The sequence below is a fragment of the Mytilus californianus genome, unplaced genomic scaffold (assembly GCF_021869535.1).
Source record: "Mytilus californianus isolate M0D057914Y unplaced genomic scaffold, xbMytCali1.0.p SCAF_7, whole genome shotgun sequence".
Lineage (NCBI taxonomy): Eukaryota > Metazoa > Mollusca > Bivalvia > Mytilida > Mytilidae > Mytilus > Mytilus californianus.
This window is the reverse complement of record NW_026262723.1, coordinates 15587756-15613684: the sequence shown is the minus strand read 5'-3', so window position 1 is coordinate 15613684 and position 25929 is coordinate 15587756. Positions and strand designations below refer to the sequence as shown.

Sequence of the window (25929 nt, the reverse complement as noted above, 5' to 3'; positions counted from 1 at the left end):
CCAGTGAACTTGCAATTAATAATACTACCAAAACTGGATGGTCTGCTTCATGATTTAACCTTTTTCTTGCTATTGACACAGATTGAAGTCTTTTGAATACAATGTATGACAAACATAAAGCTTTCATTATTTCAATGGTCAACTTAATGTAAAAGGTGCCCTATCTGCTTCACAAATCACAATTGATATGTTCTTATTTTCATAGAAACAATTGCATCCTTGTTTTCGTTATTGTGACATCTCCGAACGAAAATCATCACCATATTTGTACTTACCATAAGCAACACGAAGGATGCTGTATGTAAAGCACTTCCGGAATCAATGAAATTTATCCCGGTTTACGGTGGGTTTCCTGTGGTCAGTCTTTAGCGTTCGATGTAATGTTTAAAAGACTGTGGTTTGTCTTAAGCTTTTCCTCGTTTTTCGCTTTTTCCCATGCTTTTGGGATGTTTTGTCTTCTACGCACGTGTATGACGATATTTGAGTAGAGTTATTTCTTGTAGCATTGTTGTTTATCCCTTTTTTGACCCATTTCTAGGCAGAACTATACACCTGCCCAATTATATGCCATCAACATACAATTATCTTAATTAATACATTACGCTTGTTCATTTTTAAAAAAGACGACATAAATAGTTCTTCCATGTGTCGTTTATGGCATACACATATGTTATGAAACCTCAAGTGCGAAGAGCTATAATTGCAGTCTTAAAGAAATTTGCAATCAACATGATCAAACGCGAACTACTCTTTAAAACGAGTGAACCTGTAACTAATTGATTGATATTTTTTCAGATATCTTCACCATATTTTGGAAAAATTACGTGGGTTATTGTATTGAAAATACATGCAACATAAAACAAAGTATTCGTCGGATCTGTGTAACAGATTACTTCTGCCGAACCGGTCGGCGGTGATAGGGTCTTATTCCGAGATAACAAGAAATCTAAATAATATAAATGGACTGAGATGCAAAATTCGCTTTTGGGGAGTTGTTTTTCAGAGTGTTAGGTTTGAACAAATTACAAACTAGGAAGACAATACCATATATCACATGGCATGCGAATCCACATGCAGTAAAAAACAAACAAGAAACGACGAAAAGACAAACAACAATAACAAGAAACACTAAACAGAAAATCTATGATTTAGAAAATGTAAGAGGCGGACGATACCATAGGGACAATCAAAATTAACAAATCGAAGAGAAACCTACGAATGCCTTTTGTTTTTATTTTAGTTGCTGTTCATGCTCCGTATCCATATATTGCGTTAAGCCTTTTCCACCTAATATGTACAGCTTGTTCTTATGTTGTGATGATACATCACTGTTCATGGTTAGGGGAGAGCGAAAACTCACAAACTTCTTTAACTCCGTTCTGTACAAATGTAAGTGTTTGTCTAAAGTGAGGAGCCTGTAATTAGTGATGTCTTTCGTTGATGTCTGTCATATCTGTTTTTAGTTTGTTTTTTTTCGTAAATTTGCAGACTTTTTGTTATTTAAGGATGTAGTTAGGTGAAATTAAAAAAATCTAGAATTCAAAATTGATGCTATAAGTCAGAAGGGCATTAGTTGAGGAATAAAACCACTACTAGTAATTAATGGTCCCATTGCTTTTTATGTTAAATTCCTTGATTTCAAGCCTTCATAGCTCTTTCGTTTTAAGTTTAAATAAAGTGACACTCATTCCATGTCAAAACAATACTTTCTGGTTACCCTTGCTGGAAAACTCATCATACCTTTAATTGCATATAAAACCGCACTGGTTCCCAGAAGTTCGGAAGAACAAAAACAGGTACTTCAGATCTGAGAATCAGGCAATAAATGACCTCCTGTTACAATTTCATACAACTTTTTTTATTATTTAATATAACATTCATTGAAAGGTTTTACAATGATCCACAGTCATTCAGCTTTCATTTGATATAAAAATTACCCAAATATTTTACAAATTATAAAAGATACAGCTATGCGTAGGAACTATTTTGTTTGAAATATGTACTACTTTCTTGTGTGTTCTTTCAGACCGGGCCCGAATTAGTGGTTCTTTGCCTTAAGGAAGTAAATAAAAACATTGATATGTTATGAACCTCCTTTTTGAGATATTTGATGTTTTTTAAATGGCGGAAAAGGCTGACTCGGACTTATAGGTGTAATACCACCAAATCATAGTACGTCACATCCGGTTGCATGCGAAAATAGGTCGAAAAAAAATATTCCCTTGAATTTGACAGTTGTAGGTAATTGATCCTACATTTCATTGCAGTAAAACATTTCTGGGTCATAAACATATATCTTGGGTATTTCAAAGCACCATTATTTTTTTATTTGGGGTTTCTATAGAATATTTTGGAAACTTGAGGTTACATGGTTACTAAAGCTTGTACACAGGTTAAGAAAGGGGGGAAATTTGATTGGTTAACTTCCAGTGATGGTTATTTTCTTATATGCAATGAAATGTTATGTGAATTTTTTTCTATAGTACTGGACAGGATAAAACTTTACTCATGCCAAGTATTTCTTTATTTGAAACAAAGATAAATTCTGCACAATTTTTTGAAAAGTGCAAATTTAACAAAGACTAATAGGGGAAAATCAATGGTGGTATTACACCTAATATGGGAAGCTGTACATGCACCTTTGACCTTGTGAGTACTCTCATGTGTTAAAATTTCTTGCTATTTAAGTGAAATATTACAAATAATGAAATATTTTGAGTGGATTGAGTCTCCAAAACACATTTTATGAGAAAATTTCCTTGAAATAGGACTTTACCATGAATATTAGTTTACAGAACAAGCCATACTTAGAGTATTGGGGAGTTTTTTCTCCTTATTTCTTATATTCTGCTATACCAGAAAATTTTTCCTAAGAAATACTTTAATAAATATATAGTTTTAAGTAAAAATTATTTTAAAAGCAGTAACAACAAATTATTCACCAAAAGAGAAGCTTTTTATGTCCCTCTCTGGAACGCGGCGTAAATTTAAGTTTTACGTAAGGACTTATTGAAACCTCCTTGGAGACAGTAAACTTTTATACGGATAGTTCATTCAGCTTGAATACTTCAATTAATCATTTATTATAACATTTCTATCATAAATGAGTGAAAGTTACCCCAAAATTTTTATTTATTGGCCTAAAAAGTAGAAATTTTGAGGAAATTAGAGGTATTAATGGACCAAAAGAGACCTTATAAGGAAGACAAAGAGGTCCATTAGTAGTATTTATCATCATAAAGTCATCTTTTGTATCATATTCAACTGTTTGTAGGCAGATGAGATAAATATTTGATCATTTATTGGTCCACACTATATTCTATCATGATGCGGCTTGGTTTGGATTTTTCGAAGAAATTTTGCTCGAATCGCTGTAGATGTCGTCTTACATTATACTAGATTTTTCTCAAACTATTGAACTGATTATCACAAAACTTGACAGGAATGCTTGAAATAACCAGTATTACAAAGGAAAAAAGTCACATTCAGTTTATTTAACAAAAAAGTCTTCTTTAGGTGTAATACCACCAAATCATAGTACGTCACATCCGGTTGCATGCGAAAATAGGTCGAAAAAAAATATTCCCTTGAATTTGACAGTTGTAGGTAATTGATCCTACATTTCATTGCAGTAAAACATTTCTGGGTCATAAACATATATCTTGGGTATTTCAAAGCACCATTATTTTTTTATTTGGGGTTTCTATAGAATATTTTGGAAACTTGAGGTTACATGGTTACTAAAGCTTGTACACAGGTTAAGAAAGGGGGGAAATTTGATTGGTTAACTTCCAGTGATGGTTATTTTCTTATATGCAATGAAATGTTATGTGAATTTTTTTCTATAGTACTGGACAGGATAAAACTTTACTCATGCCAAGTATTTCTTTATTTGAAACAAAGATAAATTCTGCACAATTTTTTGAAAAGTGCAAATTTAACAAAGACTAATAGGGGAAAATCAATGGTGGTATTACACCTAATATGGGAAGCTGTACATGCACCTTTGACCTTGTGAGTACTCTCATGTGTTAAAATTTCTTGCTATTTAAGTGAAATATTACAAATAATGAAATATTTTGAGTGGATTGAGTCTCCAAAACACATTTTATGAGAAAATTTCCTTGAAATAGGACTTTACCATGAATATTAGTTTACAGAACAAGCCATACTTAGAGTATTGGGGAGTTTTTTCTCCTTATTTCTTATATTCTGCTATACCAGAAAATTTTTCCTAAGAAATACTTTAATAAATATATAGTTTTAAGTAAAAATTATTTTAAAAGCAGTAACAACAAATTATTCACCAAAAGAGAAGCTTTTTATGTCCCTCTCTGGAACGCGGCGTAAATTTAAGTTTTACGTAAGGACTTATTGAAACCTCCTTGGAGACAGTAAACTTTTATACGGATAGTTCATTCAGCTTGAATACTTCAATTAATCATTTATTATAACATTTCTATCATAAATGAGTGAAAGTTACCCCAAAATTTTTATTTATTGGCCTAAAAAGTAGAAATTTTGAGGAAATTAGAGGTATTAATGGACCAAAAGAGACCTTATAAGGAAGACAAAGAGGTCCATTAGTAGTATTTATCATCATAAAGTCATCTTTTGTATCATATTCAACTGTTTGTAGGCAGATGAGATAAATATTTGATCATTTATTGGTCCACACTATATTCTATCATGATGCGGCTTGGTTTGGATTTTTCGAAGAAATTTTGCTCGAATCGCTGTAGATGTCGTCTTACATTATACTAGATTTTTCTCAAACTATTGAACTGATTATCACAAAACTTGACAGGAATGCTTGAAATAACCAGTATTACAAAGGAAAAAAGTCACATTCAGTTTATTTAACAAAAAAGTCTTCTTTAGGTGTAATACCACCAAATCATAGTACGTCACATCCGGTTGCATGCGAAAATAGGTCGAAAAAAAATATTCCCTTGAATTTGACAGTTGTAGGTAATTGATCCTACATTTCATTGCAGTAAAACATTTCTGGGTCATAAACATATATCTTGGGTATTTCAAAGCACCATTATTTTTTTATTTGGGGTTTCTATAGAATATTTTGGAAACTTGAGGTTACATGGTTACTAAAGCTTGTACACAGGTTAAGAAAGGGGGGAAATTTGATTGGTTAACTTCCAGTGATGGTTATTTTCTTATATGCAATGAAATGTTATGTGAATTTTTTTCTATAGTACTGGACAGGATAAAACTTTACTCATGCCAAGTATTTCTTTATTTGAAACAAAGATAAATTCTGCACAATTTTTTGAAAAGTGCAAATTTAACAAAGACTAATAGGGGAAAATCAATGGTGGTATTACACCTTATACCTTATATTTAGCATTGGCATTATTTGGGTGTCAAATCGTAAGAAAAAAAATCCAGAATCAGCTTGAATTTTGGTAATGACCTTTTTATGGGCTATTGAAGTCTTCTATAAAATGAAAAGTGTGTGATATGGGGCAAAATATTTTACCCTGTATCTTAGGAAAAAATCCAAGGAGTCCGAACATCTGACAAAAATTTTCCTAAACCTCACCAGAGGACATCCTTAAGGTACGTCTAAATTGGGAGATAGGTCTCATTCAGTAAAGTGATGATCTGGGAAAATGGGACGGGATAATGGCTACGACAGTTTGAACATATCCGCGGTCGTCTTTGACAGATATACTTCATTATAATCAACAACTCATGAAGGTGTCCGTAAAACTTTCGAACCGATGACTTCACATTTACCAATAGAAACCATTAGGTCAAAAGCTATATGTACGTTGAAAGCAGCAACTCTCTATCAAGGATATCATGACAAGAACCGCAAGCTCTCGAATATCGTATCAATTGAGAAAAATAGTACATTTCATAAGCAGGCGCGTCTGGAATGTTGGTAGATAGAAATGGAGGGCTTACAATTGGAAAGCTTGAATCATCTCTTTTGTCGAAAGTCTTTTTCTCAATCGACATGTTCTTTACCAAAATCTGGGGTTGGACGCAGGTGCACCAGAATGCAAGCAGCTATGGTTTCCTAGTGACAATCGTCAAACGATAGTATTGACCAGAAAAACAGCACAAGGCGGAGTAATAGTTGCTGCATCAGTTCTTTTTGTCTCCAATTCTAGCCCGTTTGGTTTTTACGTTAAGGCTAGTTTAGCATTCAAGAAGTATTGTTACCAACAGAGACTTCCTTGTCAGACTGTAAGAAGTGCTTCACAATAGCTATAAACGAACTTTCTAAGAAATTCAATACAACGAGTACGTTGGAGCACAATTGAAGTGATAATAATCTCTATTTACATTTTATTCACACAACATTCACTTGAAAAATGTAAATGTGTTATGTGTCTTTCTATGTTGTGATGTTACACTATTGTTTCAGAAAAAGGGTGAAGGTTTGGTACCATTAAAACGTTTAAACCCGCTGCATTTGTTTGCACCTGTCCTAAGTCAGGAATCTGATGTTCAGTAGTTGTCGTTTGTTGATGTGGTTCATAAGTGTTTCTCGTTTCTCTTTTTTTTATATAGATTAGACCGTTGGTTTTCCCGTTTGAATGGTTTTACACTAGTAATTTTTTGGGGCCCTTTATAGCTTACTGTTCGGTGTGGCCAAGGCTCCGTGTTGAAGACCGAACTGTGACCTATAATGGTTTACTTTTATAAATTTTGACTTGGATGGAGAGTTGTCTCATTGGCACTCATACCACATCTTCTTATATCTATGTGGAACATCACGTGTTGGTGATAAATAGGCGTAATACCCACTAATTAAGTTTCCTTTTCATTACTTAATATTGCAAATAACTTGCTATGTCGAAAGGAATAAACAAAGGGTTTTGGCATACATTTGTACACGACGTTTTAGAGCAACTAATATTATGCTTAGTTTTAAATGTGTTTTTATTTGGTCATGTTTTCTTATTTATTTTTTGCCTTTGCACATGCACATTAAAATAATGGTGTGATGATTTTGAGCTTTGTATGGTTCATTGTTTCTGTCTTTTTATCATTTTTATTATTTCATAGTACAAAAAATGGTCCAGTGATTGGTCAGGTGTTTAATAAATCCGTCGAAGTGTTAGCTTCTGAATTGGTCGTAACTCATAAGAAAACACACGACTTCTATTTGGTAATTTTTAATGCGGACCTTTTTAATAAACATACACAAAGTAAAACAGGTATTAAACTTATAATAGTATTCATCATGTATCCCATTTCAGTGCAATGCAAACCTCTGCAAAATAATTTAGAATCACTGACATTGTCATCATAAAATAATCCGAATAGATATTGGAAGAGAAGGGTGGTAACTGCGTGGGCTCCTTTAATCATACCGTAATTTCTGTTATAGTTGTCAATGTGGAACATTTCACTCACGACAGAACTAACTAAAGCATACAAAGAACCTAACGACGTTCCCGTTAAAACTACAGATAATACTATAAAAGCCTTGCTTTGAACAAGTATCATATTACTGAAAGAACATAGTGTTTGTAGAACACATGAAAATAAAAGAAAGGGGAGTCTGGTCATTGATTGACGTAATTTATCAGACAACAATCCAACTATGATACCACTGCTTGACGAAAATACAGGAACATAAATAAAAATGTAAGAATCAAATCTACTCAACCCCGAAACTTGACTCAACACGGTCAAGTTGGTTTTTAACACAGAACCTGTGGCAAATGCTAGCGTTGACAACCAGGCTAACAACTGATAGTTTGGGTCTTTGATAATTTGCAGGAATGTCTTTGGAATGCATATATAATCTCGTTAAACTGTGTTCATGATTATCATCTTCAGGCAATATATTCGTATATTCTGTTTCAGAATGTACTTCACGAAGAAACAAAAAACAGAATATATATACAAACACACTAAAGAAGAATAGAAATATCATCAGCTGTTGGAATCGGTGTTTCTTTGACGGAATGCTGTAATAGATACCGGAAAACAAGAGCATTCCAATACTAATACTTTCCCCCATAACTGCCATAATTATTCCTCTGTTTGATGAAGAAAAATTCTTTGCAACTATCTTCTGTGATATAATAATCTGAATAGAATCACTTAATCCTAAAAAAAAAAAAAGAAATGCAGATCTGATTTTTTAAAAATCAACAATTTTGCGCCCGAAAACATGTTTAACCGCGCCACATTATGTTAAGTGCCTTTCTCATGTCAGGTGCCTGTTAATGAGTGGTTGTCGTTTGTAACAGTGTATTATATTTGTTTTTAGTTTAGACTTAGTGCTTTGTACAGTTCGTCCTTGTGTTTTGTTGTGCTGTTATACCGCTGTACAGGCCCAGTTTTGGGGAGGGTTGGGCGCCGGCTAGCATGTTTGACCCTGCCACATTATGTATATGCCTGTCCCAAGTAAAGGCTATATTTCAGTGGATGTCGTTTGTTACTGCATATCATATTTGTTTGGTTTTTTTTAAACGCAGAGGGCGGCTGGTTTTAAGATATACTCTTTCTATAACTGAACGGATATCTCAATTATGTATTCAGCTTATCTGGCATGTCTAAATTTGATCTTATTCAACTAAAAAATGCATATTGTGCAAAACGGAAAGGTGAAATAAAATCTATATGAAATTATTTCAACAAAATATTAATCTAAATAAAAGTAATATTGGTAAGGTTTGTTCCATGTTAAAAAAAACTTGTAAGCAAGTAAATCGATGGTTGAAACTAACCAAAAACTAGTGTTACATGTACAAAAAAAAATGTAACAAGAATCGTATATAGAGAGTCGGAATTCAAGTGACTGTGGATCGAGTATAAAAATACCAATAGGAAAAAAGTGTCAATACTAAAACGGTGCATTTCTATTACTTTGGAAGAAACATTGCAAAAAAGCATCAGAATATATTTTACCGCAATCGCAGTCAAAATGTACAGGTTATATCCAATCTGTCTGTATCTTTAATTTTCATTCACAGGAGAAAATTACGTAAAAGTCATTTATGAATATTTGTCTACATTCAACCGATATTAACCTTGTTTTATCAGTTTTATTTATCTGATTTCTTTTTTTTTTCTTTCTAAAATGATAATCAAAAAAGGTATAAAATCGATAAGTCATGATATAGTTGAAAACCAATATCGTCCTTAATTGATAATCCGAGCATACACTCACCGTTACATAGAAATCCAAAAATAATGAAGTAACTGTTTGTCATATGCTGATCTAATGTCGCCACCCATAATACAGTCGGCCCAATCAGAGTAAACACGAAACCAAACACCAAGAAACACATGGGATTTAATGAATCTGTAAATGTGCATAACATGAATCCAATTCCGTTTCCTATAGTCTGGATGGACGCGAACATTTCAACTAATAAAACAAGAAAAACAAGAAAAATGAGTCGTAATTAAAATTAAACAACCGATTCAAACTAAATTGTATACAAAGCAATTTCTAAAATAAAATTGATTGATCTTCTACATTTTCTAACAATAAGTTCATTGTGTTAATTGCGTAAGATAAATTACATTTCGTGAAAATAACAGAACTAAAAAATCTATGAGATACATATACAAACATAATATTACAGTATATTTCTGTATTACAGTGTCAAGTCTTTGTCAATGTTACAGTGTCAAGTTTCTTTCTGTGTTACAGTATCAAGTTGTTTTCTGTGTGATGGTGTCAAGTTTCTATGTTATAGAGTTAAAATTCTTTCTATGTTTCAGTGTCATTTTTTTTATGTTACAGTGTCAAGTTTCTTTTTGTGATTCAGTTTCAAGTTTCTATGTGTTTCAGGGTCAGGTTTCTATGTTATAGTTTCAAGTTTTTTTCTGTGTTATAGTGTCAAGTTTCTATGTTATAGAGTTAAGTTTCTTTCTTTGTTACAGTGTCAAGTTTCTGTCTGTGTTATAGTGTCAAGTTGCTTTAAAAGTGACAGTGTCAAGTTTTTTTCTGTGTTATAATGTCAAGTTTCTTTCTGTATTATAATGTCAAGTTTTTTTCTGTTTTATAAAGTCATTTTTTTTTTGTGTGTTACAGTTTCAAGTTTCTTTCTGTGTTACAGTGTCAAGTTTCTCTCTGTGTTACAGTGTCAAGTTTCTTTCCGATATTGACAGATATACCTATATGTGCAAATGGTCATTTTAAAATCACAAAGGAAATCTGTCTTTGTTAAGTATGACCGACTATAATCTATAAAAGGGCAGACATACTTTTCTTAATAGTTATCGTTTTGGTTTTCGGTTAAACATAAAACATCCTTACCTTGTTCCTTATTGATGTTAAATATGACTTGAAGCTCATTTGCGTAAATATAGAATATTTCCGATGGTCCCAACAGCGCATTGGCTAGAACACCAGCAACAAACGACAACCATAGTCTCAATTTCTGACTTTTGATCAGTGATGAAAAATGCATGTCTTTTGAGCAATTATGCTAAAAATAATAAGTATAAAAATAAGAAGATGCGGAATGATTGCCAATGAGACAACTCTAGAACAAAAAACCAAATGCCACCGAAATAAGCAACTATAGATCACCGTACGGCTTTCAACAAAGAGTAAACCCATTACGCATAGTCAGCTATAAAATGCCCCGGAATGGCCAATGTAAAACAATTCAAACGAGACAACAATCGGCCTCATTTATGTACAAAATAATGAACGAAAAACAAATATGATATACATCAACAAACGACAACCACTGAATTACAGGCTACTGACTTGACACAGATACATAAAGAATGTTGCGGGGTTAAACTAGTTTGTTGGTGCCAAATCCTCCCCCTAACCTGGGACAGTGGTGTAACAGCATTTTTCTCAGGAATTACATCATAAGGATTTCTGAAATTTGGTTTCAGGGTTTATATAAGTCAGCTATACCGTGTGATGTGTTTTCAGATGCATCACTTCCTGTTTACCGTCAAGTATTTGGGCGGGGGTATCATCAGTGAGCAGAAGCTCGCATTTTCACTTGTTTTGGACGACAAAGTCCCTTTAACATCTTCTTACGGTTTGTATATTACCGACTCGTTCGCTATCTCGTGTCTACTGTTACATTCTAGATTTCTATATTCAATGAACGGGATATCACATCCCAATGTACTCGATAATGTTGTTTATAGAGTCCGAATATTTAGATTTTTTAGACCCATGTTAACGTATAAAATCATTTGAATTTCTTATTCTTAAAGATTATCTATTCAACATTGTAGAGAGATATTGGAATACTAAAACTTCAACCTGAAAATGCTTTAATTTTCAACTGATTTTGAATGATGATTTGTTCTTGTGTCGCTCTGTTACACAACTGTCCTAGGTAAGGGAGATGGTTCGGCGTTCGCCAAAGGTTTGACCCGCCACATTCCACATGTGCCTGTTCCAAGTCGGAAGCATGTATGCTACATGTATTGGTTGCTGGTTGTTATATCAATCTGTTTTTCGTGAATTTATTTTGTGATAGATAAGGCCGTTGATTTTCTAGTTTCGACTGTTTGACATTTTGTTATGTCATAGTCTTTTATGGATTGCTATATATGTGGTTTGGGTGTCCCCTTATTGTTGAAGGTCGTACAGTGACCTAAAATGCTAACATATACGTCAGCTGGTCTCTGTTGGATATTTATCTTATTAACCTTTTTAGAATCTAAAAGACTATGGGTAATCTCATTGTTCGTACAACAAAATGAAAATAACGTTACCTCATTGGTTGAATGTCCATTATTTAGGACGTGTTTAACCAATCACAACGTTTTGGTGTACGCCTTTGGAAATATTATCAAGAATGTATAAGATTCTGAAACGGCAATCCTATCACATCTCCTTATTTTATATTTATTTCTCACTGTCAAGTTTCACGTTTGATGTGACCACGATGATAAACTCCCTTAATCAAAATTAAAGCTGTAACCTTATTCGGGACGGACTATCGGACGGATGGCATTGTGCCCAGTATGATCGTAGACGGGGTTAGAAGAATTAAGCATAAGAATATATAGATTTGAAATTTTAACTAATAAGGATTAGTAGTTTAAGCTTTGATAATTAATGTATAAAGTTTTATATTTATAGTGCCTCATCAGTCATATTTGTATGGCTGATTATTAACTGTTTTATGTGTAAGTATTACACATTTTGTACATGATTTTTGACAATCATCGGAATGTGACACTTTAAATTTAATACATTGCTTTAGTATTGAGATGACATTACGTTATTGGAATTAAGCACACCTTGGATTATTTGTTTTTATTAGTTGCTATTGGCTTTGAACTAGCTGTCAGTAACAGCGAGAACTCTCAGATCTGTACTTCCTGTCTTTTTTTTTTGTGGGGATGTATAAGTACACTGCCACGTCCCCTCTCTGTTAAACGTATTTCCGTGTTGTATCGATCTGATGAGTTAGGCCTTTTTCAACTGTTTTTATAGTTTGTTCTTTTGTTTTACTGTGACACTACTGTCCAATGTTAAGGAGAGAGTTGGCGCGCCTTCAAACTAGTTTAACCACGCCGCTTTTATATGTGCCTGGACGGACGGTCAGACAGAGGTAAAACAGTATACCCCCGATTTTTTAAAAGTGGGGGTATAAAAATGAAAATTAACAATAGAAAAATTCATATTTCTTGTATACAGAATTTTCCGTTTTAAACTGATATATCTGAATGTAAAAAGGGAAATTGTTGCTGTTTATATATTAAGAGTTCTTTGAGCTCAGTTCCCTTCAATAAATTTCGATATTTCCATATTCACTCAATTCAACTAGTTCATATTTAATCTATGCTTAGAGGTATTGTACTATGAGCACAAAAAAAATAATTAAAAATTGCACAGTATAGTTGATTAGTATATTAAGCAAATTAGTGATTTTTTTTTTATGTTAAAACCATTGATCGGTAAAGATAGTAGGCCTGTTTCGTTTTTTCTTCTTCATTTTTTTTATATAGATGACCAAAGTGTTGTTTGCATATATATTTTACTTCTTATTTTGATTAGTTTTTCCTTATCTTTTTTACAAATTTTTCAAACACCGTAAACTGTTTTTTACATACTTTCAATTGATTCAAGAATACCTTTCAATAAATCGTCTGTTGGCATACGTCTTCTTCAGTATATCATTGATGAACTTCTACCAACTGTAAAATGAAGATAAGCTTTATACAAAAAAATGTATTTCTGATGCATTAGTAAACTCTTTGTACAAAATGAAGCAATTCGGCCAAATATTCTAATGCATGCTGGGTAATATTTACAAAATCGTACACCAAAACACCCAAAAATGTAGAATCCCGCCACATTCTATATGTCCATGTCATAAGTGTTGAGCCTGTAATTCTCTTGTTGTCGTTGTTTGCTGTCTGTGATATTTGTTTTTATTTCGTATATTGTGTTGTCATTAATCAGGACGTTGGCAAGTTTTGTTCGCATGCTCTAAAACGTTCTAAATGTTTGACCCTTAGTGATATTAAATCCAAAAATACGAAATTCTACGGTTGAAAACCTATCCATAATATAGGATTAGCTATATCTATAATATCAGATTTAACCCACCATTTTTCTTTGGACAATGCCGTACTAAGCCAGGCATGTGACAGTTAGTGTCCAATCATTCCGTTGGTTGGTATAGTCGAGCGTTTGTCAGTTTCTATGGACTTCTTTTTCCTATTAACATTAACCTTATAGTTCAATATATTGTAATTACATATGTTTTTCAATACTGTCTGATTTATATGCTAAACTATTTTGACAATCATGCATTAATACATTGAATATATATTTATTTTTATTAAGGGTCATACTCAGTGTGTATAAATTTATATAGTATAATTTGCAGTTTAAGAATCTAACATACTCCGTGTATATAATATGACCCATTTTTGTCGTTCTTACCGTTTGGATTTTTCTAATTTAAGCTCAATACCAGTGTGAAAAAAAAATTTACACAAATTGAAATGTATTCATTTTTCTTTTAGTGAGTGCATGTAAAGGTGTACCCAAATTTATTCGCTCCAGACTCTGTTATTTTCACATTTAATCTCAATTCGTACCAACCCTATGTTCTCTTCGCCGGATCATACAAAATAATAGACATATTGGTATACGCTGCTTTTTCCTTGATCAAACGGTATTTAGGAGTAAGCGAAAAGATTTGTCGGCTCGGAGTTAATTTTGTCGACATCATAACATTGGTGTGTTTGATATGATAAAACTAGGCACAATTTATTTTTTTCTTATTAAACCTGTTTATGTTTAACGGGTACGTGCCACTAGAAACATGTACCAGTGTATCAGACTACATTTGAAGTTTTTTTTATTTTATTTACATTCTAAATTTAGCTGATTTAAATCAACTAAATGGAATTAAATATATGGACCAGTTGAAATACATGAATCACTATTACTTGGTTTTTTTTTTTTTTTATTATTTTTTTTTTATTTTAACATAACGTTCCTCCCTCCTTTTTCTCTCTTATAACTGTAACTGTTAAGACACATTATTTTATCAGTGCAATAAATTATACTCAGGTTCTGCTCATTTCTATCCTCGTCTAAAAATAACCAATTAAGTTTTTTTTTTTTTTTTGGTTGTTTTTTTTTTGGTTTTTTTGTATCTCGTGGCGGATCCAAGATAGAGTGAAGAAGGTGTTGGGATCGCCATACATGTTTATATCTCATGTTTTTCATGATTCATATGATTTTTTAGCAAAAGATGTTCAAAATATTTTTAGCCTCGCTACGCTCGGCAGTATCTATTTCATTTGACAGAATTACGTCAGCTTCAAACATCCTGCAACCGGCCCTGGTTTCAATAAACAATACAACCTGAAACCAATAACTGAATCATTTGCTAAAACACTCTGTCAATTGAATACATCTCTTGGCGTGTATCAAGTAAAAACTCAGTCATGTAAACTTCAAATCCATTTTCCAAAATATTTTGTTTAAATTGATTTGTGGATTTTTTAAATGTATTTTTCTACATATTTTCAACAAGCAATGAGTACAGAATTCCGCGTTTAAAACTACCATTGAAATCGAGTGTCATCTAACAACCGTTACAGGTCAGTTCCTTATTTTATCATTCATTGATGTATGACGCTTGATTGTCAATCAGGGCACGTTTGTTATGTTAATCAGTTACAGATAATATAATTTCGATCAAGATTTCATCCCAAGGGTTGACTTGGGTATACAAATATGGTCATCCTTGGAATTCTCCAATTCCGGCAGTAAAAATCCTTTCTGTGTCCGTTTTGCTGTGTGGGATGTATAAATACGAATGATTGGACACTAACTGTCACATGCCTGGTCAGAATTGAGATGATCATCGAATGCTTTGTGCATAAAAATGCAGCGTTTTTCAAGTGGCAGTCCAAATTTCCAAGCCATCATCCTGGGCAACATCTGCCTTGCAGAACCTTCTTATTGTATCAAAATATTATTGTTTATTTGTTCTAGTCCTGAACATGCCTGAATTAGTTGCCACTGGACGTTTAGCAAACAACAATCAATCAATTGAAAAGTCATGAATGATGGTAAAATTCAAGGTTCTGTGTTGCCATCGGATATTGAACTTTCTATGGTATTTGTATAAGCGAAGGGTCATAATTACAGACTTTATTATCATAATCTTGTGATTTCAACCAATTGTTCCCGACCCCACCCCCCGAAAAAAAATCACTAATTAAACTGATTAAGCGTCCAGTGTAATATATCATAATTGATAAAATACAGCTTGAAAACTATATACTTCAGTATAACATGTCGGTCATGTTCACTGTTACAAAACTTTATTCCCTACATGTAAGGATGTCGTGCACATTAAGAATACTTGGACTACTAATTTTAGCCTTTATTTCCAGAAAATATATTACGTACGATCCGTCAGAGGTATATAATTACAATATGAGACGGGTTTTTAAATGTGTTTATGTTGGAACGAAAAAAAAAAAAAAACTTCTTCATAAAAAGTAACTTATTGTGCAAAGAAAATTAAGATTTACACCGAAAATGCTTTCATTCGAATTTTATATACAAAGTATATTATATTCTTGGGGAAAATTGTCAATCAATTTTTTGCGAAAGCAGTGGATATTGCCTCTTCAATACATTAGAATTACTGTATGCAGTGCTAGCAATGATTTCCTAGGAACAAGATGATAACAAGTACAAATAAGGGCTTCATTAGGTGCGCTCGACTTGAGTTACTCGACACGAGGTTTTATAGGATTATAAAGTTAAACGTTGTTTAGGACTTTTTTTTTAACAAATAGATAACATTATGTATGTGCCTGTCCCAAGTCAGAAGCCTGTAACTTAGTTGTCGTTTGTTGCTGTTTGTCATGTTTGTGTTTACTTAAGTCGAGCACACCGTAGAAGGTGTACTGGAATATCATGTTTGCGCTTGTTTTTAATTATTATCTATATTTAAAAACGTATATTAGGGAAGTCGTTACTAGAACTACATGCAGTATACCTCTATCGATTAGGTTCCAAATATTCAAATTCAAGGGAAACGCTACGGATTTTCCATAAATTTTCCCTTTTGGTTTATCAACCCTTCTGTAGCACCGTGTATTACGATATTTTCAATCCATAAAACCTCGTGCTGAGACACTAAAGTCGAGCGCATCTTAGAAGTTGTACTTGAATTGGTCCAAAAATGTACTTGTATTAAGATCTATTAACTATTATCTTCATTAAAAAAAAAGTTTAAGGAAAATCATTGGAAACACTGCATGCAGTAATCCCTATCCATTAGGTGCAGAATTGTCAAATATAAGTAGTGTACACATGGATAGGATATGGATTTTTTTTTATAGAATTTCCATATGTTTAGCATTGAAACAATAAAAGGATTCATAATCTTCAAAGAATATATTCAGTTATATTCAAAAGCTCAGCAAACATTATTATTATATTCTATTGTCAACATGCAATAAGAACTTACATTAATTTTAAACTGCACATAAATAACACCTGATCTATTAGTTAGTCAGAATCAATGATTACATGTACGATGAACGTGATTTTGGCTTCAGTCAAGGACCACTCGATTCAACAGTATGTTTGGACAAAATCCTAATCTTATAGGGACGAGAAAGTCGAGTACACCCTTTTACATCCACATGTTTTGGTCGACTACTTTCTCCCTAAAACGTATAAAACAAAATTAAGGGATATATCATTTCGACATGTGAGTAAAGTTTAGTTTTATCTTAATTCAAGACAAGTGCATAAAGGCTTCCGGGGTATTTGCATATCAAATAATTTTAACAAATCAACAAAACATATACACAGGACTAAAGGTTGATAAACAATTAAAAGAGGCTGAGAATTAAGAATGAATTAAACAAAACCTTCACATGTTAATTAGTCTGTCCCAAGTCAGGAACCTCGGCAATGATTGCCATTTGGTGAATTTTATTGGTTTTTTTTTTATTAAGTTTTAAGCGAATTTTTATTTAAAGCAGATCTGCGAAAGCTATTGTTTGATTGATTCGCAACTTGTATTTAGACGAGGCCAACGCAGAGCTTAACACGTTGCAAAGAAGCTTAAATTGTTAAAGACTGCATGATGACGATGTATTTTTGTTCGTTTGTGTTGTTGGTTAACTGTCTGATTGACGTATACCGATCATCTTCTTGTTGTTTACAAAAGAAAATACAAATAAATCTTTCAACAAAAAGTTTTCTTTTTATAGAATTGAACGCCAATTTGTCAGTGGATTGCATTTAAAACATGACCATTGATTGTCAAACAAGCATTCGTTAAGAGGCAAAAAATACACATGGTATTTTTTTCATTTTGTTTAATGTTAAAAACCTTCACTTTTATACGTTATAAAACATCAGAAAAGGTTTTGAACATTCAGACATCGCATCATATAGTTTGAACCTCACTTAAAAACGAATCAAAGGGGCAGATCTAGAATCTCAGCTCGAAATTTACAAATACTGTTTTTCATACCCTTTATTCATATCTAGTAACATTGAAAAGAGCACGCAGTATATTTATATTTACAACCTCGAGTGGTTTAAAAATCATGATTTTCTGGCTCATCGGTAAGCACAATGCAAAGTCAGGCGGAAACCCAGTTGAAATAAAAAAAAAAAGAAATGGAACTCTTTGTTGGAGAAGGTAAAAATAGGCCAAGTGGGTAAATTTAGAGATTCACTTGTTGTCGAGTATCGAGTTGCAAGTTACAAAAGTCGAGTTGCGAGTTACGAAAGTCGAGTTGCGAGTTACAAATGTCGAGTTGCGAGTTACGAAAGTCGAGTTGCGAGTAACGAAAGTCGAGTTGCGAGTTACAAATGTCGAGTTGCGAGTTACGAAAGTCGAGTTGCGAGTTACAAAAGTCGAGTTGCAAGTTACGAAAGTCGAGTTGCGAGTAACGAAAGTCGAGTTGCGAGTTACAAATGTCGAGTTGCGAGTTACGAAAGTCGAGTTGCGAGTTACAAAAGTCGAGTTGCGAGTTACGAAAGTCGAGTTGCGAGTTGCAAAATTAGATTTGCGTGAAAATCGGGAAAACTATTTTAATTTTTTGGTGTACCTCTTTGACATTTTTGAATGATGATTGCTTATAGAATTGTATACAGTATTGTTGATTCTTTTTGTTGTTTGCACTTCTTCTGAGTCTCGTGTAAAAAAAATGAATGGATTGCTTACATAATCACTACGCAAAGTATGGTTATTTTCTGAAGAAACAGATAGCCTTTGAAATACAGCGGATGGCTTGTATTCTAATTATTATTAAATTTCATAGCTAGCACCGTCATATTAAACGTAAAGGGAGATAGCAACTAAACTATAGTACATATATGTAAAAGACCCCTTCTGCAGATTTCGTTAAGAGTGGACTCTTTGTGGCAGCTGCAGAGGCAATATTTGATAGGGACCCCACAATTTATTCTTTGGCAGTGACACTCAAAATTGTGGACGTTTAAGTTATATAAGTCTACATTGGCTAGAGGTGAAGGGGGAAGGTTGAGCGCTCAAAATACCTGTTTAACCACGCCGCATTATTGCGTCTGTCCTAAGTCAGGAACCTCTAGCCTTTGTTGGTCTTGTATATGTTTTAATTTTGGTTCATCTACATGTTTTTGAGCATAGAATGGCGTCCATATTCTTGATATAGTGTACATTGTGTTTCGGGGCCTACTCGGGTCTGCCTCTGGGTGTGGGATTTCTCGCTGTGTTGAAGACCCATTGGTGGCCTTGGGTTGACTTGTATATTTTGGTTGGGTTGTTGTCTCTTTGACACATTCCCCGTTTCCATTCTTTATTCTATACATGTGGCTGTCAAAGATACTTTTGTAAAAGAGACAAAAGAAGCAGTATTGGAATATGTAACTTCTTTCTAAAAAACGGGTTAATCATAACCAAATCAATCAAGTTAATTTAGGAATAACATGCTGACAAATATAACTCTTTTGACTTTTTTAAAACGTTTTTTTAAATGATGCACAATGGCTATTTAATTCATTTTTTTGGGGTGCATGCGTCCTTTAAGGATACATTTTTTTCAAATATTTTCAGAAATAAAACACCAAATGTGTTTTGTTTTCATTAAAATCCGAACACTTTATTAGAAACTTAATGTTAATATATATATTTTATCCTAATTTTCAGTAGAAATAATCTTGAAATTTATTCACTTCCATTTTAGATAATTTTTTTCTCAAGGAATTCAGAATCAAACAATTCTTTAAAAAAAACCTACGCCTTTCCAAAATATGGATGGCAGATGCCTGAAAGTACAACTTGATGCCATACTTAGCTGGGTAAAACTTTTTTCAGGTGCTCTCGTGACAGGCTATACATGATATTAAAATGAAAAGGAAGCACATTTTTTTTTTTAGAAAAATGTACAATACCCAGCTGATATCTGAAACTACAACATTTGTATCAAGGCGGCATCAGTGGGAAATCTAGTGACAACATATTACCTCCCCTGTAAATATTGAAAACTAGATCTTCTATATGTTTGTCCCATTTTAGGAAGGACGCTATCAATTATGGATTCACGGGAAAACGTTCTGGTAAAAATTAAAAAGAGAAATAAGGTGAAATAAAAACAAAACTTCCATTCAATGTTATTATTTCCCTCCTTAAGTAGCAAACGACGAGTACAGCAGGCTATATAAGCTTGAAGTAAAATTGGTTTAAAATATTGCTATGCGAATAAATTCCTGGAGTACCAACTTCAATTTATTTTTCTACTGGCTGTATACCTTTCTGGAACATGCTAATTATCTGAATATATATACAGCTAGATCCGAGAAAGTCGGGGAAAAAATTCCAAAGGAATCGATTGATATGCAGCAAAGATTGGCACTTTTGAAATTAAGTTACTAAGCAAATTCAAACGGACCTTATCTCGATGTAAACATTGAATGTGAATAGATCAAGAAGACCGATGTGAATAGATCAAGAAGACCGCAAATACATGTACAAAATTCGAGACGACCTTTTCTTAAAATTGTATAAAAATAGAAGAAAGATACCTACTTTATAATAGTTATCTTTAATTTCTTAACCTGCACAGAAAGACTTTTAAATTTTTATATTCACAAAAAAGACAACATTTCTCTACTGAATGTACATGTGACAAGAGTAGACCGGTGTGCTCGATAACTTAGGTGTGAAAAAATAAGTATACTTTGGGAACTTGTAACATGCTAAGGACTTTTTGAAACACTCAGAAAATTGGGACCCGAAAGATCTTTAGATTTTGTATGTTAATGAATTTTTTCCAATTTTTTTTATCAATATGCAGCAAAGATTGGCAGTTTTTAAATCTCAGTTTCACAAGCTTCTAATGCAATTATCTCGATAAATACTGAACATAAAACATCGTGTATTTGCATGTATGTTTCTTATAACACAGTTTAAAATTAATTTATTCAAAATGAACAATTATCATTTAGAAATAGCTTTTGATCAGTATCGTCACCGGCATTGTTTTATTATTGACTATAAGAAGAGTGAATTTTCTTTTGTTCTCGTTCACTGGATATCCCACTGTGCACTTGTGACAGACAAGGCTTCCAAATATCAAGTGACTGACTGGCGGATGAACGGACAGAGGTAAAACTTTGTCCCTGTTTCCGCGAAGAGCATCTGAGGTAAGATGGCAAGGTATCCTACAAAATTGGAAAAATCAACAACGATCTAGTAACATCCCTAACTTACGCCCTAAGGGATTCATAATGAGTTTTTAATTTTTTGATTTTCGGAGGTCGTGCCAGACTTTATATATACTGTTTTCGCCGCAAACCACTAAAATCAAAATTAGATGCTTTTACGAAGTTATGTTTTTTTTCTTGGGATCCCATGTAACACGGTAGTACGGGTCGGGGGCCTTGATCGTTTATGCATACTTCGCGAAATTTTAGGTTGCAAGTGAGAAATATATATTATAGACACAGAGATATTAAATAATGATACAAATTAATAAACTAACCTTTCGCTTGAAACAGTATTTCTATCTTTCATTAAGAATGAATCTAACCTGGATTGTTTTCTTGGCTATGCCATGATGAAATAAGCAATCCAACCGCGGGTAGGGCACATTCACCTACTTCGTGGGAATGTGAGTTAGGGATGTTTTGAAACTTCGATTATCAAAGAAATTGTTTACAAAAACCGTAAATACAATGTAGCAATTGTTTTACTTTAACTGCTAAAAGCCTCTAATACTTGTCATCAAACGCATCACCGCGTTTGACACATTTCTTTGAAGTAAATAATATTTATAGAACTTAAATAAACCGTAGTTCAGTTTATGAGTAATCAATTCACGTTGGTTCTGTTAAACGTACTCTTTATAATACAATTTGAATGTTAAAACGGATGGAATGCGACGGCTTTAATTTTCGTCGTCTCTTTAGATACTTTATAAAGCTAAGGACAACCCATGCTTTGCAAATTTTAGGGGGGGGGGAGGGGGCGCACGCCCGCTACGCCCCCGCCTGTATTCGCCCCTGTTTGAAGGTATATTTCATTTGTCTACATGATTTATCTTCTTATGCTTGATTTGTTCAGTACGGTATACATTTTGTCTTATATCTACAGTATATCCTGTTCTATTTTAAAAAATGAACAATGCCGTTCTCATGAAAGAAATTTAAGCGTACGTGACTTTGCAACATATAGACTCTTATATCACACAACTCTTTCAAATCCTGCAATCAAAATACCGGGACCCTTCCTCATGCAGTGTATAACTAAGTTTGTTTATTAACTGCGAAGTAAACCTGAAAATTCTGTTTCAAAAATCAGACGACACGACCGTTTATATATTCGATCGTTTATATATAATTCTTAAGAAATTAGAGAAACATAATATTTTCGTAACTCGCAACTCGACTTTTGTAACTCGCAACTCGACTTTCGTAACTTGCAACTCGACTTTTGTAACTCGCAACTCGACTTTCGTAACTCGCAACTCGACTTTTGTAACTCGCAACTCGACCTTCGTAACTCGCAACTCGACCTTCGTAACTCGCAACTCGACTTTCGTAACTCGCAACTCGACATTTGTAACTCGCAACTCGACTTGTATAACTCGCAACTCGACCTTCGTAACTCGCAACTCGCAACTCGACTTTCGTAACTCGCAACTCGACTTTTGTAACTCACAACTCGGCCTTTTCAACTCGCAACTTGCAACTCGACGATAAGAAACCCTCGTAAATTTGAGTTGTTTACATCTGTTTCTGTGAGATTTAAAAGTTTAATGAATGTGCCCAATTTAGGATAGTATGCATCTTATGTACATGCAACTATGTGTTTTTATCTAAATAATGGTATGAAGCTTCGAGATATTTGTAAACTTTTAATTTAAACACAAATTATCACAAAACAGTTGATTGTGGTAGGTTCATATACAAGTGGATCATCTCTTTTGTGCATAAGCATAAATTTCGCCGAATAAAAATTCAAAAGAAAGATAATAGATTGGTCTTTATAAAGCATTAATTTGCATATCTGCCCCCGGCGACAGTTTTTGGGAAAAAATCCCAAAATGGGCAACAATTTCATCGAAAAGAGAAAGTCGAGTACACCATTTTATGTTCAGGCCTGTTTGGGTTGACTATTTTGTCTTGAAAACGTATAAAAGAAAAATATTTGATACATCATCTCGCTTCAGATTCTATTATTTTGATATATTTAGGCTCTAGGATGACATAATAACATTTAAAATTTACAGTACTAGAAAATGAAATATATGGGTCAAGTGAAATACCTTTCTAATGAATCATAACAACAGAGTAGGTGTGTTTGAATAACAAGTTTTTACTAAAAGTACTTGACGACAGACTTTTCAAGTGGATCTTAAAAATGCATTACTTCAAAAAAACTTCATTTTTTGTTTGTGTTATCTAGGGTAATTAGTCTTCAACCTCTGAAAATATTTAGTCTGCCCTTCCACGAGATATTTAATCAGAATTTTTGAAATATTTTTGAACTTTCGAAAATTCCCCCTGACAACCAATCAAGACAATAGTTTTAAGTTGACCAAATGCATAAAAGTACATTAAATGATGCTCAATAGATAGTGGATGCATTTATCTTTTAAATACAACTAGCATATACGGATCGTAATGATGCTATGTAGATACATTTATCGGTTTTCAAGAGCTAAATTGACAGCGCGTCATCCCTACAATGGCTTCCATTTTTACGATTATAAAAATTAGGTGGCGTAATGGGGAGATAATTTTGACGAGGTAGAATCCTGACTGAAGTCATGTAACACATGTGTCCGGGCACTCCGGCTTCCTCCACCAAAAAAAATTGACCGCCACGAAAATATCACAATAATGTTGAAAGTGGCTTTAAACATCAATCAATCAATCAATCAATCAATGTAACTCATGTGAAAGGTCAACGTGTCGTTCTAGTAAATTTAATAGACTGGTACACTTCATAAAGATCTCAAAACTGATACTGAGACAGAATTTTACTCGTCACATTCAAACTTTGAATTTCGTAAACTTATTACTAAATTTAGAATATGTGATCATAATCTGGAACTTGAATTGAGTAAAAAAGTACCACGAAATCTTAGATTATGTAGTTTTTGCTCTATTTAAGGATATTTTAGATGATGAATTTCATTTCTTCTTTCATTGCGAAATTTTAGAGACAATTACTTCTCTTAGATGTTTGGTATGTGATATCGAACAAATTATGCGCCTTTAAAATTGACCCTGCTTAACCGAATACTTTTCTTTGTAGGAGTTATCTCCCCGAACACTGTTTTCTCTGTGAGTACATTTCCTCCGTAACCGTAAAAGAAAGCACAAAATTAATTTTACCAAATTGCTCGTTATATCCTCAGGATGTTTTGTCCAATTTTGACCGAAGCGATACGAAAACTCCATATGAGAGTTATTTCCCCTTCTGTATTTGACATAAGGGATATATATAAATGTATAGCATGAATGGTAAGTGATAGAGACCTAAGGTAAAGTAACTTTGAGTACACCGGATCTAGCTTCTTATCAATCATTTAGAAAATTCATGTGGAAAGACCTTTAATTGTTCTCTGAACAATTGCTTTTTATTTTTTTTTCTTCCGCCAAATTTGTTTCTTGCGTGTACATTTTGTTTCGCAACATGTCACTTAGATATTTGGTAAATGTTATCGAACACTTTATCCGCTTTTAAATTTAACCCTGCTAAACCGAACTAATTTCTTTGTAAGAGTTTTCTCCCCGAACACTGTTTTGCTTGTGTGTGCATCTCCTTTGCAACTGTTAAAAAATCGATAAATTTATTTTTCAAAATTGCTCCTTAAATCCCCAGGATGCTTCGGTCAATATTAACCGAAGCAATACTGAGCCTCCATATGAGAGTTATTTCCCCTTTTGTATTTGACATAAGTGATATATGAATGTAACTCATGAACCGTAAGAGATAGAGACTTATGGTATCTTGATTTGAGGTCCTTAGTACCCCAACATGAAAATTAAGTCAAGGTCAAAGGTCAATGTCATTTTCTAAATTTCGCCCTTTGATTATGTATGCATCTTATCTCACATAAGATATTGTCTTCTTTAATCCGGAAGTAACTTATTATCTCCTTTATTTGAAAGAAAAGTATACAGAAACCATATCTTTTCGGAATCAGTGGAAAATAAGCTATCAGCTATCATATGAAACCGGACATTTTCTTAACCGGAAGTAGCAAATTATCTCCCATATTTTAAGACAAAAGTATAAAGAAACCATGTATTTTTTGAATCAGTATGAAGAAAACTATGATTGACGCCAATAGTAACTTTGAGTAAACCAAAAGTAGTTTCTCATCAGGTATCTAGAAATGTAATGTGGAAAGACCTTCAATTGTTCTCTGAACAATTGGTTTTTAATTTGTATTTTGTTTTGTCACTATATTATATACTATACAACAAGTGATATATATATTATATATATGAGGTATGTTGGTTTTTTTTTATCTCAGTTTGTCACAAACATGTTTTTACTTGTTTATATGACAATAAAGATTACTTATTAACATATCAATCTCGTCCTGATATGGATGTATTATTTAAACTGGACATTAAAAATCAAACCATCTATGCATCTGTGCATCCTCTAATTCTATTCAAGCAAATAAAACATGTAAAAGCAAGAATACTAAGTTTGTATCTTTATTGATATTTTACTTAAACCATTTGTAATTGATATACTCCACAAAAGCCATACATATTTTATAATTAGTATGATGGCTTGACTTTACGAAATGTTTCAACAGTGATTCGGGTGGCAACTCTTCGGAGAGTGAAAAGTGTTTTTGTCAGTTTTCTTTCTTCTTTTTTTTTTCTGAAGATCAGTTACCTTGATTTTCTTTTTTTTACTATGTTCATGTCGAGAAACGCAATTTTTACGTTTTAAAAAATCCAATGTTTATTTAATAGAATGGTGGAAC

General features: G+C 33.1%; 1 long non-coding RNA gene across 1 annotated transcript; it reads right to left on the bottom strand.

Moving 5' to 3' along the window:
- Positions 1–7765: 7765 nt before the first annotated feature.
- On the bottom strand, positions 7766–17062 carry LOC127708944 (uncharacterized). The gene is made up of 5 exons (XR_007985442.1): positions 16938–17062; positions 13060–13122; positions 10256–10427; positions 9158–9358; positions 7766–8091 (listed from the first exon to the last, which is right to left on the bottom strand). It is a non-coding gene; the product is annotated as an uncharacterized LOC127708944 (long non-coding RNA).
- Positions 17063–25929: the final 8867 nt, after the last annotated feature.